The following is a 15825-nucleotide window of genomic DNA, read 5'->3' on the forward strand; positions in this document are numbered from 1 at the left end:
CCAAGGCTAGACAAATCAAGAGCCAGAATTAATGTTGCCAAGAGAAATATCAACTCCCTCAGATATGCAAATGATACTATTCTGATGGCAATAAGTGAAGAAAAATTAAGAAGTCTCTTGATGAGAGTAAAAAAGGAGAGTGTAAAATTTGGCTTGAAATTTAATATTAAAAAAAAATAATCTAAGACCTCAGTAACTGGTCCCAATATTTCTTGGCAAGGAGAGGAAGAAGTAATGGAACCAGGGTCAGATTTTATATACTTAGGCTCAAAGATCAGTGCAGAATGGCATCTAAAGTTATGAATTTAGAAACTTGCTCCTTGGAAAGAAAATTATGGCAAATCTGAACAGCATAAAAAGAACATCATAAAAGAGACATCACCTTCCCAACAAAGATCTATATAGTAAAAGCTGTATTTCTTCAGTAGCAGGGTATGATTGCAAGAATTGGACCATAAGGAAAGCTGAGTGCTGAAACATCAATGTTTTGAACTTGTGGTGTTTGGAGAAGTCCCTTAGAAGTTTTGAGAGTCCCTTAGACAGCAAGAAGATTGAATCTGTCAACATAAATTCAGACTATATATTGGAAGGTCAAATACTGAAGTTGAAGCTTAAATACTCTGGCCATATAAAGAGAAGATATAACTCATTGGAAAAAAAACTCTGATTTGGGAAAAAATGAAGGCAAAAAGAGAAGGGGATGATAGAGGACAAGATGTATAGATAATGTCATAGAAGCAATGAACATGAGCTTAGATAAACTTCAAAGGATAGTGGAGTGTAGAAGGCCTGACATGATATGGCTTGGACATGCTGATCGACAGCAACAAAATATTATCTAGAAAAACTTTTTAAAAACCCAAATACAAACTCTTATTTATGATATTTGCTGATTTTAAGATGTAAATGCTCATAATGAAAATTTAATAATCAACTCCAGAGCAGGTAGGAACTGGCTGCACAATACCCCTGAATTTTACCTATTTCTCCTCTCTAGAAGCTTGACAGCCTTTTAGTACTCAGAGATTATTCTTTCTCCTTCTCTGCCTTGCAAGATTTCTCTTCTCTAAAATAAAGACTCCAACTTCCTTCAACTGAATCTTATTTGTCAAGAACTCAAGGATCTTTATCATTGTGATTCCTCTCCTCTGAAAATTATCTATCTTGTCAATATATTTCCTAATATATAGTACCCTTAAGCAAATAAAATGCTACTAATATTAGGATCATAGAGTCAAATACAATTGAAAATGACTAAAAAATAGCATTTCTAAAAGAAAACCAAATAAGATTTTGACTTGTGATAATGTTCATTTAATTATTCAAAATATAGAAGAAACAATGAGTACCAATAAGAAAAAACAGGTTACTGAATTATGAACAATGGGAATTTTAAGAGAAGGATCACTCCTTCTTAAAGCTCTCAATAGTAATAAGTAATAAACAGTAATAAGGCTAAAGCTTAGTATTATCTGATATATAATCTAGATTTAGGAAGTGTGGATTTCAAAAATGAGAATAGGAAGCTGTTTTCTATTGTCTAAGAAATCTGTAGGGGAAGTTGGGCAAAGAATACTGGAGGTCCCAAGAACAAAATTCAATTCTGTTTTGCAAACATAAAGATGAAATGGGAGTTGTCTAAAAAGATCAATGTGGATCTACAAGGAATTCAGTGGATTCATCAAATACAGGTTGTGCCAGACTATCTTCATTCCCTTTTTTGATAGGGTTACTAAACTGTCAGACCAGGGGGATATAGCTGACAAAGTATGCCTATGCTTTAGTCTTAAATTTGACAACAACATAGAAGAGAGTAGAATATTTGAACTTGGATTCAAAAAATCAACTGCAAAAGAACAAAGCAGGAAGCGTGGGGAGTTAATGATTCATGTAAAAGAAACTGAGAATGCTTTAGATCACTATAATGATGATGATAGCAATGATGTTGATAATGATAATGATATTAAAAGCTAGCATTTATATAGGGCTTTAAAGTTTGAAAAAACACTTTACAAACATTATCTCATTTTATCCTCATCACAACTCTGGTAAGTATTATGAAAGTCAAGTCAGCCAAATCTTCATCTACATATATAAAAGTACAGGGTCCAGAATAAGGGAGATGAAAGTCCTTTTGTAATATTTTTCAGCTTTTCAAATTTTTTAATTTTTCAATTTAAAAAATTTATAGTAGTGTATTCAATTATAGGTACAAGATTTTAGGAGAGGCAATGAAAAATTAGAGTATATCCAGACGACAGTGATCAGTAAGTATGATGAGTGAAACTGCGACTTAAGAAAATTGGTTGATGGAACCAGAAATGTTTAGCCTGGAAAAAAGAAGGATTAAGGGGAACATGATGCTGTCTTCAAATATTAGAAGGACTGTAATGTTTAAGAGAGACTAAGTTGTACTACATAGCTATAGAAGGAATATGAAGGAAGAAAAGAAGGAAATAAGCTTTAATTAAGTGCCTACAATGTGCCCAGCAATGTGCTAAGCACTTTGTAAATATTATCTCATTTGATCCTCACAACAACCTTGGGAGACAGCTGCTGTAACAATCTGCATTTTACAAACAGAGGTGTATAAAGATTGAGTCATTTGCTCAAGGTCACACAGTTAACAAGTGTCTAAGGCCAGAGTTGATGCATCTACTTACTTGCCCCATTGTCCTACTATTGGAGCAATAATAGAAGGTGTAGAGAGTTAAAGTTTTGGATTAATGTAAAGGAAACAATTCCTAGCAAGTGGAGCTGTCCAAAAGTGGAATGGGCTACCTCAAAATGTAGAGTTCTTCACCACAACTCTGGCATTCCTTCCAATTCAGAGCTTCTGTGACTCTACGAATTTTAACGTTGTTTTTACCATGAGAGCAGTGAGGTCTTATTCATTGCCTTTAGGTGAGAAAGCCAAGTCTTCGGTCACAGGTAAAGTTTCTCTAAGAGAAAACTTATTTTTTACTACTCTACTCAATTATGTCATCATATGTTACCAGCATGGTTCTGCTACTCGAAGCCAGATTGACATTAAAAACCTCTGGACTGCTTTTTAAAAAATTATCTTCTTCTATCCAAACATATTCTTTTACCCTCCTCAACTCAGAAGACTATCTCTTATAACAATTTAAAAAGAAAAGGAATAGTTTGGCAACATTAACATATCAATCACATCTGACAGTATATACACTACTGAACTCCCACTTCAGCAAGGAAAGTATTCTTTCTCAACTTTCCTCCAAAGCCAAGGTTGGCCAATATAATTATACAACATTCAGCTTCACTATTTAGTTCCCTCTTTTTATTTTGTTATAGACATTTCACACATCAGTTGTTTTTGTTGTTTCTACTAATTATGTTGAGCATCAATTCATATCTTTTCCATCTGAAATCTTCACGTCTTGTTTCTTATAGCAAAGAAATATTTCATTGCATTCATATTTCAGTTTTTAAGTTATTCCCCCAATTAACAGACATCCACTTTATTTCCACTTCTTTGCTTTCACAAAAAGTGTTTGCCATGGATTTTTGAGACTTTTCTATCTTCAACCTTGCCTTCTGGGCTAGATGTCTAACAATGAAATAAAGATCAAGAATATGGCAATTTTCATTATTTTTTGGAAATAATTTTCAACTGTTTTCCAAAATGGTTGGGTTGGTTAATAATTCCACCAACAGTATTATTGTGTCTTGTTTTTTCATATCTTCATGATATAGAAAAACAACTTCTTCCCTCTTTGTCATCTTTGTCAATTTTCCAAGAATAATATAAAACCTACAAGTTATTTTTAGTGTCTGAGTATGTCCTCTTTAGTGACTTGAGTAATATTTTATTGGTTGTTAATGGTTTGTGATTCTTCTTTGAGGAATCATTTGTTCATATCCATTGGCTACTTAGTGTCAGGGCTACTTTCACTCTTCTTTTACTTTGTTATAACTATATATCTTAATCACCGAATGAATGTAGCCTCAGTCAAACTGAGACTTGTTGAAGACTTTAGCTTTAAAAAGACCAAGGTCTCCCATACAGAGCCATCTCCAGTTATCTTGATCTATATCTGGCCACTGGACTCTGATGGCTCTGGAGGAGAAAGTGAGGCAGGTTACCTTGCACAGCCCCCCCCCCTCACTTCAATCCAGCTCACTTGTATGTCACAGCATCACCTCCCTGATGTCTTGGTCCTCTTCAAGAACGAAGGACAAACACCAGTCAAGGGATGGCCATGTTATTTATTCTTTCTGGGTTTACTCCAGGCTCCTTCCCAGTAGGAAGTATATCATAAAAAGAGAATTTATTACTATATAGGCACAAACTTGGGTTAGTAACACTGAAATACAACTGTCTTTTCCTCTCAGAAAGTTTATATTTCTTAAAAATCTTTCCTATAAATTTAAAGTTTCTGGTTGCCTACAGAATCATAAATATAGCATTGGGAAGAACTTTAGAAATTATATTGTTCAACTGCCTCTTTTTTTTTTTTTTTTTTTTTTTTTTACAGATAAGGTAACTGAGGCCCAAAGACATAAGTGAATTTCCTAAGGTAATACTAGTCTAGATAACAGGTAGAGCTGAGATTAGAACTTAAGCTCTATGGCTTCAAATTCAATATTCTTCTGCACAACATTCCATTATTATTGTTGTTGTTAATTCATTTATTATGTTTCTTCATTTATCAGTAAATAGATTGTAATACAGAACTTGGAATTATACAAATCTCAATAATGTGTTAGAAATTTTGGAGAATCTGATCTCATTTTTAAAAATTAAGATATTAATATTTTAGAGATTATAATGTATTTTAGCATATATAATTTACTAATAAATTCCTTATTATAAATAGCCTTCTATAGAGTACTTTTACACATTTTGGTCCAATGCCTCTGAACTTAAACCACTCTTATTAATCAGAATTCAGTTCACAAGAGATGGTTCAGTAATTGAAATTTATGTGTTCCCCATATCTCTTTCTTCCATTTAAGTGACTGACCTACACGTTTGTATTTTGTGCACATTAAGAAGACATTATCAAAACTATCAAATTTTTTTTAGAGATAATTTTAATCTATTCATTTGCTCTGTTTTCCACAGGGAATACAGACTCTCTTCTCTGAAGTTTAGTTAAACCCATGTAGTATGGGCTAGTATGACTCAGAGGATTTCAGTAAAGAGTGTCGCTAAATCTTTATTTTGAAATGTGAGTGAAATCTCTCACTAGCAAAATTAAAGAGTGAGAGACTGCCAAGAAGGCAGAATTTGCCGAAAAAGCCAAGAGGCTTGGCTTTAACAGAGAACAGTCTGTCCTTAAAAATCTAAACCAAGTAGCTTGTGTCCAGTTCTTAGAGAAAACATTTTCTCCCCAAAGAAATAACTACTTGCTTTCTGACTTCTTGGAGCTCTATATGAAAGTAAAAATTCATATGTGCATAAGTGAATTGATTATATATTAATTTGTCTCTTGATCATCCTCTTGTGAATTATCCCATTGTGGATTCTTGCTGGAAAAACTCAATCAGTATGAGACTGGGGACTACAAAGGGATTGTAATAGCAATAAATAAAGTAAATAAATGTAAATAAAAAGGAATCTGCTGAAAAAATAATTAATCCCAAACTTCTCTAAAGTACTGATGATTTGGGATCACTTATTACCTATTTACTTTGTTTTAAATTCCAAATGATCTCTAAGATCCCTTTCAGATATAATAAACGGTATGAACTTGTGAACTTTTGTTGTTTCCCATGCCTCTGACCACTGCCTTTCTGTCTCCTTTGCTGGCTTCCCTTCATCTCCCAATCCCAATTTACCAACATGTGATAAATGCCTACCATGTACTATGTATGCTAGAGGTTTGGGAATAATAGGTACACAACAGATCCCTTGTTGGAAGAGAGACTTGGGAGCAAATTTATTCTACTGAGTCATTTTAAAAAAAAATCAACAAACAAGGAATACATCAGATTCTAGTATTTTTTTAATCTTTCATTCAATTATATGACAAAAAAGTTGTTGCCAGTTTCTTTCAAAGTTTTTATCAAGCTTACCCTCAAAATGTGCATAGATCAGGGTCAGCTAGGTGGTGCAGTGGATAGAGCACCAGCCTTGAATTCAGGAGGAACCCGAGTTCAAATCTAGGTCTCAGACACTTAACACTTCCTAGCTATGTGACCCTGGGCAAGTCACTTAACCCCAGCTTCAAAAAAAAAAATGTGAATAGATCTTTTTAATAAAGAAATGAAAATTTTTTCATATTTTATATTTATGTTTATTTTATATATTATATATATATATATATTTATTTTATATTTCATATCATATCATTTGAATTGGTAGATACTGACATCTTAACCTGCCTTTAGAAGTATCATTATAATTTGAGATATCTTTTCTTGTCTTTTGGGATCCTCTTTTCTCAGAGACATCTCACCAAGTGGTTCCCCCTAGTGCTTTTTAGCAATTGTCTTCATATTGGATTTCCTTAAGGTACTTGATTTGATTCAGCCTTTTTCCTTGACTTTATCATTTTAAGTCAATTTTTTTAGAAATCATTTTTTTAGAGGCAATAGGGGTTAAATGATTTGCCTAAGGATCACATAGTGTGGCCAAGGCTGGCTTTGAAATTAGGTACTCCTGATTCCAAGGCTGGTGTTTTATCCACTATGTCCACTTTGCTTCTCTATGCTATCAACTTAAGGATATTAGGAATTTAGGTATTAGATTTCAAATAGAGATACTAACCTGCTTTTTATGTTTTCCATCATTTTGTTGTTCTTCCTGATAGTTTCATCTGTGAAAGGACATGGGATGATGGGGTATCACAACAAGTTTTCTGTTGAATTTTTATTTCCACTTCTTTTTGTTTGTAAAATTATTATTATTATTATTATTTTGCTGGAGCAATTGGGTTAAGTGACTTGCCCAGGGTCACACAGCTAGGAAGTGTTAAGTGTCTGAGGCTAGATTTGAACTCAAGTCTGGTGACTTCAGGGCTTCCACTGCATCAGCTAGCTGCCCCTTGTTTGTAAAATTCTACAATGATCCTCCTTGGTGTTTTGGAAATAAATTTATATTATAAAATGATGATGCCCTTGACTACCATTTCTTATTTTTTTGGCAAAGAGATAAGACGTATCTTGACTAAGCAGTTTCTAAGTTTTCTTGACCTTCCATTTATGCCTTATATCAGTTTTGTAATATATGGTGGCAATAAACCTCCCTAGGTCTTAGTCTTTTCATTTGTAGCACAAAAGGGTTGACCTAGATGACCATTAAGCTCCCTTCCAGCTCTCCATCTGTGATCCTATGATTCTAGGTCTCCCTGCCATGAGAAATTCAGTTACCTGAAGTTAGCTAATTGTTCCTTTGCTGCATCTACATTTAAATTGGCTTTCATTTTCTTCCTAACTGTTTTCATACTACATGCTTTCTTTGGTTTAAAGACCATTCTCCATGGCACAGAAAACATAGGCAAAATACAAATTCAATATCTATGCCTTTTTCTGTTGCTTATTATCATCGACCCCATTTAACTTTCTTTGATCATCTTCTTGCCCCACAAATAACTGAGAAGTGCTCTTTTGTAGTAAGTAATATTGATAATAATTCTAAGCTTTAGAATTGGGGCTTTACACTAAGATTAAGATTATTTTGACAGAATTGTGCTATTTTCCTATTCTTCCTCATTGGCCTGCCTGTCTCCATCTTTTGTATATATCTTTAAAAATTTCAAATTGATCAAAGATTTTCCAACATATTCATAATAAGTCTCTTTAGAAAGTCTCCCTATTTCTTCCTTACGGGAATCATTTATATTTTGTCATCACTATCCTATCCTTGAAAGCCTCTTGAATCACCTTCTCCTCTAGAGTATCTGATTTTAGGCAAACCTTTTCTAAATTTTTTGAAGTTCTCCCTTTCTAAAACTAATGTTTTAGACCATGCCCAATATTATTATTTATCACAAAATTTAGGTCAGCATGGGTATTTCCTTTAATCAGCATGAGTATTTCCTTTAAAGATTCTCATCATTTCCTTGTTGACAAGGGACAAGACACCTTGAGTCAGAGAATAGGAATTCTATTCTTGACTCTGATACTACCTATGGCATCTTAAGCAAGTCACTTAAACCACTGGCTCTCAGTTTCCTCCTCTGTAAAATGAATATAGAAGACTGGATGGGTACTGGGGTCCTTTCAGAATTATATCTAATGATCAAAATCCAAAATAGCTGTTCCTCTCATTTTTTTGAAGAATGAAATAATTATTAAGACAAATTGAGAATTGATCATTGGGTTGTAAACAGCAGTTTTCTATTTTATTTAAGGTTCCCATCAAAGCTATACTGTAAATCAGATTTGTGATCTGTTTCTGGAATTCATTCTCTTCTTCTGGTTAGGTGTCTGCATACGTACATGTATGTATGTGTGTGTATGTGTCTTTATAGATGATATTATTCTCTCACTTAATTTGTTTGCCTTGATTTCCCCATTTGTTAAATGGGGACATAAAAGCATTAACTTACATAATCATAAAAATCAAATGGAATTATACTTTCAAAGCATTTAACATAGTGTCTGGCATGTAGTAAGTTTTATATATATATATATATATATATATATATATACATATATACATATATACATATATATATAGTATGTTATATAATATAATCATATGATTTTAATTTTAATTATATTTATATATTTATAATTATAGCATGTAAATATATGTTTATAATGTATAATTTAATTATAATTAATAATTATTATATTATATATTATCTAAATGTTAGCTCTTATTTTTTCACTCTTTGATTAGTTCCCTTTGGATAAAATAAGTCTCCCATTGCTATCTTTCAATTTTGATCTATACTCCATTAAGTCCCAATGAAAATATTTTCCTGGCTTTTGTCTTTCCCTAAAAGGATTTTCCACTCCCATTCAAGTACTAAGGCTAATAAAACATTGAACACAGAACAAGTTTTGTTTATCCCAAAAGATAATCCCAGACCACAGGAAAGGATACTTAGCTCCCCTTTCCAGAGAGTTTCAAGATCTAAACATATTTCCTTTTAGTGACTTCCACCATTTCTCAAGATATAATTCGCAGCATTAGTAGAATACTAAGCCTTGATTGCTTCATGCTTCCCTAATATACCAATTTTTTCTTCCACTTGGGAATTGTGCATCTTTTTTTTTTAATCCAAATAAGACTATATATCTTTTTTTTTTTTTTTTGGCTTTTTTCAAGAAGGCTCTGAACCCCAGGCTTTTCTCTACTGAGACTCCTTTTTTCTTTATCTCAGGCTAATGCTGGCCTCTGTCTGTGTTTTCCAATAAATATGCCATGTATACTCAAAAGCCTCTTTTGAGATACCTATAGTCACCAAATTATAGAATTTCAGGGCTGAAAGGGACCTCAGAGGCAGTCTCAGTAGTTCCATCTACACATGAAAAATGATCTGTAATACACCAAATATAATAAATGATGATCTATTCTTTTCTTAAAGGTCTCTTATAAAAAGGAAACCTTCACTTCCTAAAGCGGCTATTGGCATAAATTTACCTCTTTGCAACTTTCACATAATTCTCTATTCTAGAGTCTGAGAGAAAAGGAAAACCTAATCCCTCTCCATGTGACAGCCCTTAAAAATTTTGGATAAAGCTATCTTGTTCCTCCGCAGTATTCTTTTCTCTAGATTAAACCTCTTAGAACTGAGCATCATAGGACATGAACTGGAACCTTTGAGGATTCTGGGGCTTTCTTGAGATGTCTTCAAGCTTATTAATGTCTTTCCTAAACTGGTACCCAGAACTGAATACAGTACTCCAAATGTGATCTGAGGAGGGCTGAGAACAGTAGTATTAGTATCTCTTAATTATTGAAAGCTATAGCCTTCTTACAAGAGACTGTAGAGCAAAGTGATTAGAGTTTAACTTCGAAACTGGTAAAACCTGAGTTTGTTCCATCTCTGAAACATACTGGCTTTGTAATTCCAGGCAAATCATTGATCTCTGCATTCTCTATATAACCCACTGAGGCTAAAAGTTGAATAGAATTTCCTCACACACAAGTTCCCTATAACTGTGCAGTCCCTATTCTATTTTTAAATGTAGCCAAAGGTGATATTAGCTTTTTTTGGCATCCATGTCATTTTAACGACACTTTTTTTTTTTTTTGCTACAAGTGAAAATTCCCAGATTTTTTTACAAACTTCTATTCCTCCTTTCAGTTAAATTCCACTCAAAAAGCTTATTATGTACTTTGCAGTATGATAAAAGCTGATAGTAAAAGATAGTATCTCCCTCAAGGAATCTTCATTCTATTGGGTTGGGACAGGGGCAGATACAATAAAGACACAGATAATTAAAATAAGGAGTAAAGGGAGTGGTCACTAATACTAGGGAAATGAGAAAAGGTCTCCTGTAGGAAGTAGCATGAAGAGAACTAAACAGAGATGAGGAGAAAGAACATTTTCTCCATATGAAGAGAAAAAGCACAGAGATAAAACACAGAAATTTGTGTGCAGAAAATTCAACTGGTTGATACAGAGTATACATTGGGGAGAATGATGTGCAATTTGGGAAGAAAGACTGGAGCCAAATTACAAAGGTCTTTAAAGCAAATGAATTTCTATTTTATAGTTTTATAGTTTTTATAATTTAGTTGGTTGTTGTCCTTTGTTCTCAAAGAGAAACAAAATGACATTACTATGTTAGAGTCAAATTACAATGGGTCCAAATGTGGCTGATCAGATCAAAATGAGTTCAGAATGCTCTATCACAAATCAGACACAAACAGTACATGTGGACATTTGTGATGGGTTTTCTAAGTGTGTGATTCTTATATTTTTTTTGAGTTACTGCAATTCTGCTTTAGTCATAGAGCACAGTGCTTTCTTTGGTCCTTTGCCAGCATCTCTCATGTCACAAATCAATTCCAGAGTTTTTCAAAGAGATTGTTTAAAATCACATAGGTAACAGGAAGCTACAGGACCTTCTTTAGCAGGAGAGTGATATAATCAGTTATGTAGAGGACATGTTGGAGAGAGGACAGACTGGAAATAAGGGAATCAGTTCAGAGGCTATTCCAGTCACCTTGGCAAGAACGGATAAGACCCCAACTTAAGGGTCTATACATATGGCCATACAAGTAGAAAGAAGGGGACTGAAGTGAAAAATACTATGGCAATTTCATCAGCAGAATCTGGTGATTAACTGGATAAGAAAGGGTGAAGGAGAGGAAAGAGTCAAGAATGATGGTCCATAAGCATGCAAACATGGGTTGTAGGAAAAAGTGAAGATCCTCATCAAAAATAGGAAAGTTAGGAGGAGGGGGAAGTTGGAAGAAAAATAATGAGCTATGCTTTGCGCATGTTGAGCTTAAGATAAATCTATTGATCATCAGACATGTTCAAAAAATGGAGATGTGGACTTGTAATTATGAAAGGGATTTCTTGAACTGATGTATAAAATTTCATATTTATATTATCTTATTAAATGCAACCTAATGCTCTAATCTATGAAGATCTTTTTGGATCCTGAACATATATCTTGTGATAGTTATTCCTCCCAGCTTTGTGTTATCTACTAATTTGTTAAACATGTTCTCTGTGCCTTTATTTAAGCCATTGATGAAAAATTAAGCCAAGGATCAAATACAGATCCCTGGAGAATTCCACTGGAAAGTCCCTTGAATTCTTGGAATCTGGTGCTCAATCCTACATCTCTGCATCTTATTCATAAGAAATTTTATCTCCTCTGTGCCAGTACTTAGACCTTTAATTTCTTTCTCTTCTCTCATTGTGATTCAATTACTTAAGAAAGTGTTTCCTTTCTTTCTTAAGTAATTGGCATAGAGGAGATAAAATTTGTCCTATCTGCCTATAAAATAATGGTCTATTTAGAAAACCCGTGGGAAATCAACAAAAAAATTAAATTTAGACATTTAAAAATTCTATTCAAATAGCAGGATACAAAAATAAATCAATTTAGATATAATAATTTTAAAAATCTAGGAGGAAATAATAGAAAATAAAATTCTATTTAAAAGAATTACAAAATGCATAAAATAATAAATAACAAAGGCAGACTCAAGATTTATATGACTAGAATTATAAAATTATAGAATTATAAGATAAAGAATGACTTAAATAATTGGAGGTCTATTCTCTACTCTTGGTTGCACTATGCTAATATAAAATATGATGATCTTATCTTAATTTACAGATTTAAGTTATAACTATTCAAACTATCACAGGGAAACTTTATAGAGTCAGACAAACTTGTAAAATAATAATAAAATAATAAAATCCATTTGGAGGAACAGAAGATCTAAAATATCAAAGAAAGGAAAGAAGAGGGATCAGCATTTGCAAACCTCAAATTACATGGAGTGTTCCAAAACTTTAGTTAAGCTAAATGGCTTAAAAATACACTAACACTTTTGAAACACTCTGCATTGTATAGCAATATCAAAATTATTTTGTACTGGTTAAAAAGTAGAAAAGTAGATCTATCAACAAACTAAATAAGGAAGAATTAGAAATAACTGAACTCGGTGGGTCAACATTCAGCAAACCCATAATTACTTGGGAGAATAAATTACTTGGGAGGAAAATTTCTTAGTTGTCAAAAACTTCTTGTAAAACTAGAATGTAATTAGGCTGAACTTAGCTTTAAGCCAATGTCTCATACTATATACAATATTAAATTCAAATAAACATGAGATCCGTATATTAAAGGTGACAACTTAGAAACCAGGCACATGTCACATATGGGGAAGAATTTTTGACCAACATAGAACAGTCAAAAAAGATAAATATTTTTGACTTCATGAAAATGAAAAGGTTTTGTACAAACAAATAAAAGTACTTTAAGAAGAAAAGCAATTGAAAAAATAATCAAATACCTTTGATGAGGATCTAACAGTCAAATGACATAGAGAATTAAGTCAAATATATAGTCATTCTCCATAGAAAAGTGGTTTAAAGATATGAACAGATATTTCTTGAGACCAATTACAAACTACAGTGATACCTCAGTACTAATTGTTGATTAGTTTCATTAGTCACAACAAGTGGTGAAAATGATGAGTACCAAACAAATTTTTCCTATAAGAGTACATCTCCAGTCTGCAGCCTAACCACCCCTCCCTACCCAATTCCCCAAAGGGATTTCCAGATGTGGAGAAAAAAGCCAGCCCAGCCCAGCCCAGCTGGGCTTCTTGACCCAAATCACTTCTTGAGAACTGCAATCTTTATACCCTGCCTCCCTCCCAAGCCATCTGAGTTTTCTGGGTTTCTTTGGTGGGGGGCAATTGGATGTGGAAGCAGAAGCTATGGTCCTGAGTCCTCTGCTGCCCAGGACTCTGGTCACTGCCAGAGGCTCAGGGCTGCCAAGCATCCTGGGTCCTGGTCCCCTCAGCAGCTGACACTACTCCCTCCTGGGCTCCTGCTGCTGCTGTTTGTGCCAATACCCACTGATCCTGCTTTTTCTCCTGCTCAGTGTGCCAGCTCCTCCATGCCCCTTTCAATACTACTGTTGTGGGAGGCAGGAGACTATAGCTGTAGCTCCACTGTGCTGCAGGAACTGCCCCGACCTGCTGGCATAGGTACAAAACCTCAGCATCATTACTTCTATCTGACATTGCTGTATACCTCTGCCTCCACTGGGGAGGAGCTGCCCATGGCTGAGGGCAATAGCCAGGTAGACAATACCCCTGGCCAGCCTTACATAATTCTTCTGCTCAACCAAGACAAGTGAGTGCAGCCAGAATTGAGCAAGCATCAAGCGCTGAAGCAATCTTTTTCTTGTTGAAATGCATCTAATACCAATTTTGAGTTTCAAAGCAGAGTGCTGAGGTACCACAATATTAACAGCCACATCAAAGATTGCTCCAAAGAACTAAGAACAACAGAAATGCACATCAGAATAATGCTAGCATTTCTCTTTATACTTATTAAAGTATGAAAAAAAAGATGAAAGCTGTCAACACTGGGTGGGCAGCAAACTGACACAACACCAGTGCCCTGTTGTAGAGCAGTGAATAAAGGACCTAAAAATTATACTAAAGAAGTTATGAAAATGTCCATATCTTTGACCTAGAGATCTCACATTTCATCATCCTAACGAGACCAGACAGAAAAAATCTCAGATATACCAAAAATATTGAGTAACACTTTTTGTGGTAACAAATAACTAGAAACAAAATTGGTACCTTTAGAAAATTCCGTAAATTAAGTCACTTGTTGCACTGTGAGTTACAGATATTTGATAAGAAAATTATTTTACTGGTCTTTCAATTCCTTCAGGCTTCTAATGGCAGAATTGGCTGTGACTATAAAGGTGGCATTTTGGGTCCATGCACCATAATTAGTGTTTTCATGCAGGATTCACAATGCCAGATACCCATGTCCCATCTCTTCATTTTGGTCTTGCCACAAAAGGAGCAGGTATACTTGGCACGCTAGCCAATTTCAATTTTCTTCACCATTTTTCTTAAAGATACATCATAATATGTTCCATATTTACAAACAATTCTGACCTTAGTATGTTTAGCCATGTTACCAGTTGTAAGGCCAGAGTTCAGAGAGGAATTTAATTGCAGAAAAGGAGAGAACAAATTGTGGCACATGAATGTAATGGAATATTTTATTGGCCTGTAAGAAACAAAAAATAAGAATTCCAAGAAGCATAGAAATAAGACAAAGAAATGACATAGAGTGAAAGAGAAGAAACCAGAAAAAAAAAACACTCATAGTTTACCACAACATAAATGAACAAAACAACAAAACTAAATGCCACTTAATGACTAATGTTAGCCCTGAAGATGAGTTAAAAGATGAGGCTCCATCTTTCCATTGTTGAAGTAATCTTGTTTATACTATCAGACATGATTAATGTAATGTAATTAGTGTGGGTGAAATGTTTTTTTTTTCCTTTAAAAATTATTTGTTACAAGGGATGGCTATATGGGTAGTTGAAAATAAAAGAATTTTTTAAAGAATTACTAATGAAAATTGGAATGAATAAATTGTTGTTTATCCTTTGGTTTTGAAGATTAGTAACATCAGGGGGATGATACCCTGACTTGCACATAAATTGGATTTAATGAGGCAGAACTGCATAATCATCAGCCTCATTCCCTTTTCTAGAGTCATTGAAGTTCAGTGGCAAGGCACAAGTCAATATGACTGGCATGGCCAGGATGACCTTAGGGTCTTCAATGTCTGAGTAAGGTTTAAGCACTTCACAGTACCTATTTCAGCCACCTTTATGACTGTTGGAACAAATGGTTCTCAATAGCTCATTCCTTGGGAAATTTGAATACTTTGGTCATTCCCCTAATTCAGCAGCTCTGAAAAGGGCTCAGCAAGCCCTCATACCAGAAGTACTAATCCTCCCTTGATACCCCATACACACCAAAATAAATAAAATAAAATTTTAGAGGAATTCTAAACCCAGAGACATCAAAGAGGATTTGGAAGGTCAGCAGAAAAGATCTGTGGCAACAGGGTGAGAATCCAACATGCAACACAATGCAAGCCACATCAGCGTTGCCCCAGTCCCAACCCCAGCTCTGGCCCTAAAGCCAGCCAAACAGGACTCTGTTGCTTTATTCAGTAGATCTTTCAGCTACAGTGGGGCAGGGACACTCCTAACAGTTCCAGGGCATAAGGAGGTAATCATGAAAGTGACTTAATAAGGTTTATCTTTTTACATTCCTCCACAGGAGGATGACAATTGTAACATTAGACCTTTATCATTATTTTGGCAGTTTGGAGGAATATATATAAATAGAGGGCACAGGTGTGAGGTGAATATGAA

General features: G+C 34.3%; 1 pseudogene; it reads right to left on the bottom strand.

Moving 5' to 3' along the window:
- Positions 1 to 14285: 14285 nt before the first annotated feature.
- LOC141540544 (large ribosomal subunit protein eL43-like) lies at positions 14286 to 14560 on the bottom strand (annotated as a pseudogene).
- Positions 14561 to 15825: the final 1265 nt, after the last annotated feature.

The sequence above is a fragment of the Sminthopsis crassicaudata genome, chromosome 4 (assembly GCF_048593235.1).
Source record: "Sminthopsis crassicaudata isolate SCR6 chromosome 4, ASM4859323v1, whole genome shotgun sequence".
In the NCBI taxonomy this organism is placed as follows: domain Eukaryota; kingdom Metazoa; phylum Chordata; class Mammalia; order Dasyuromorphia; family Dasyuridae; genus Sminthopsis; species Sminthopsis crassicaudata.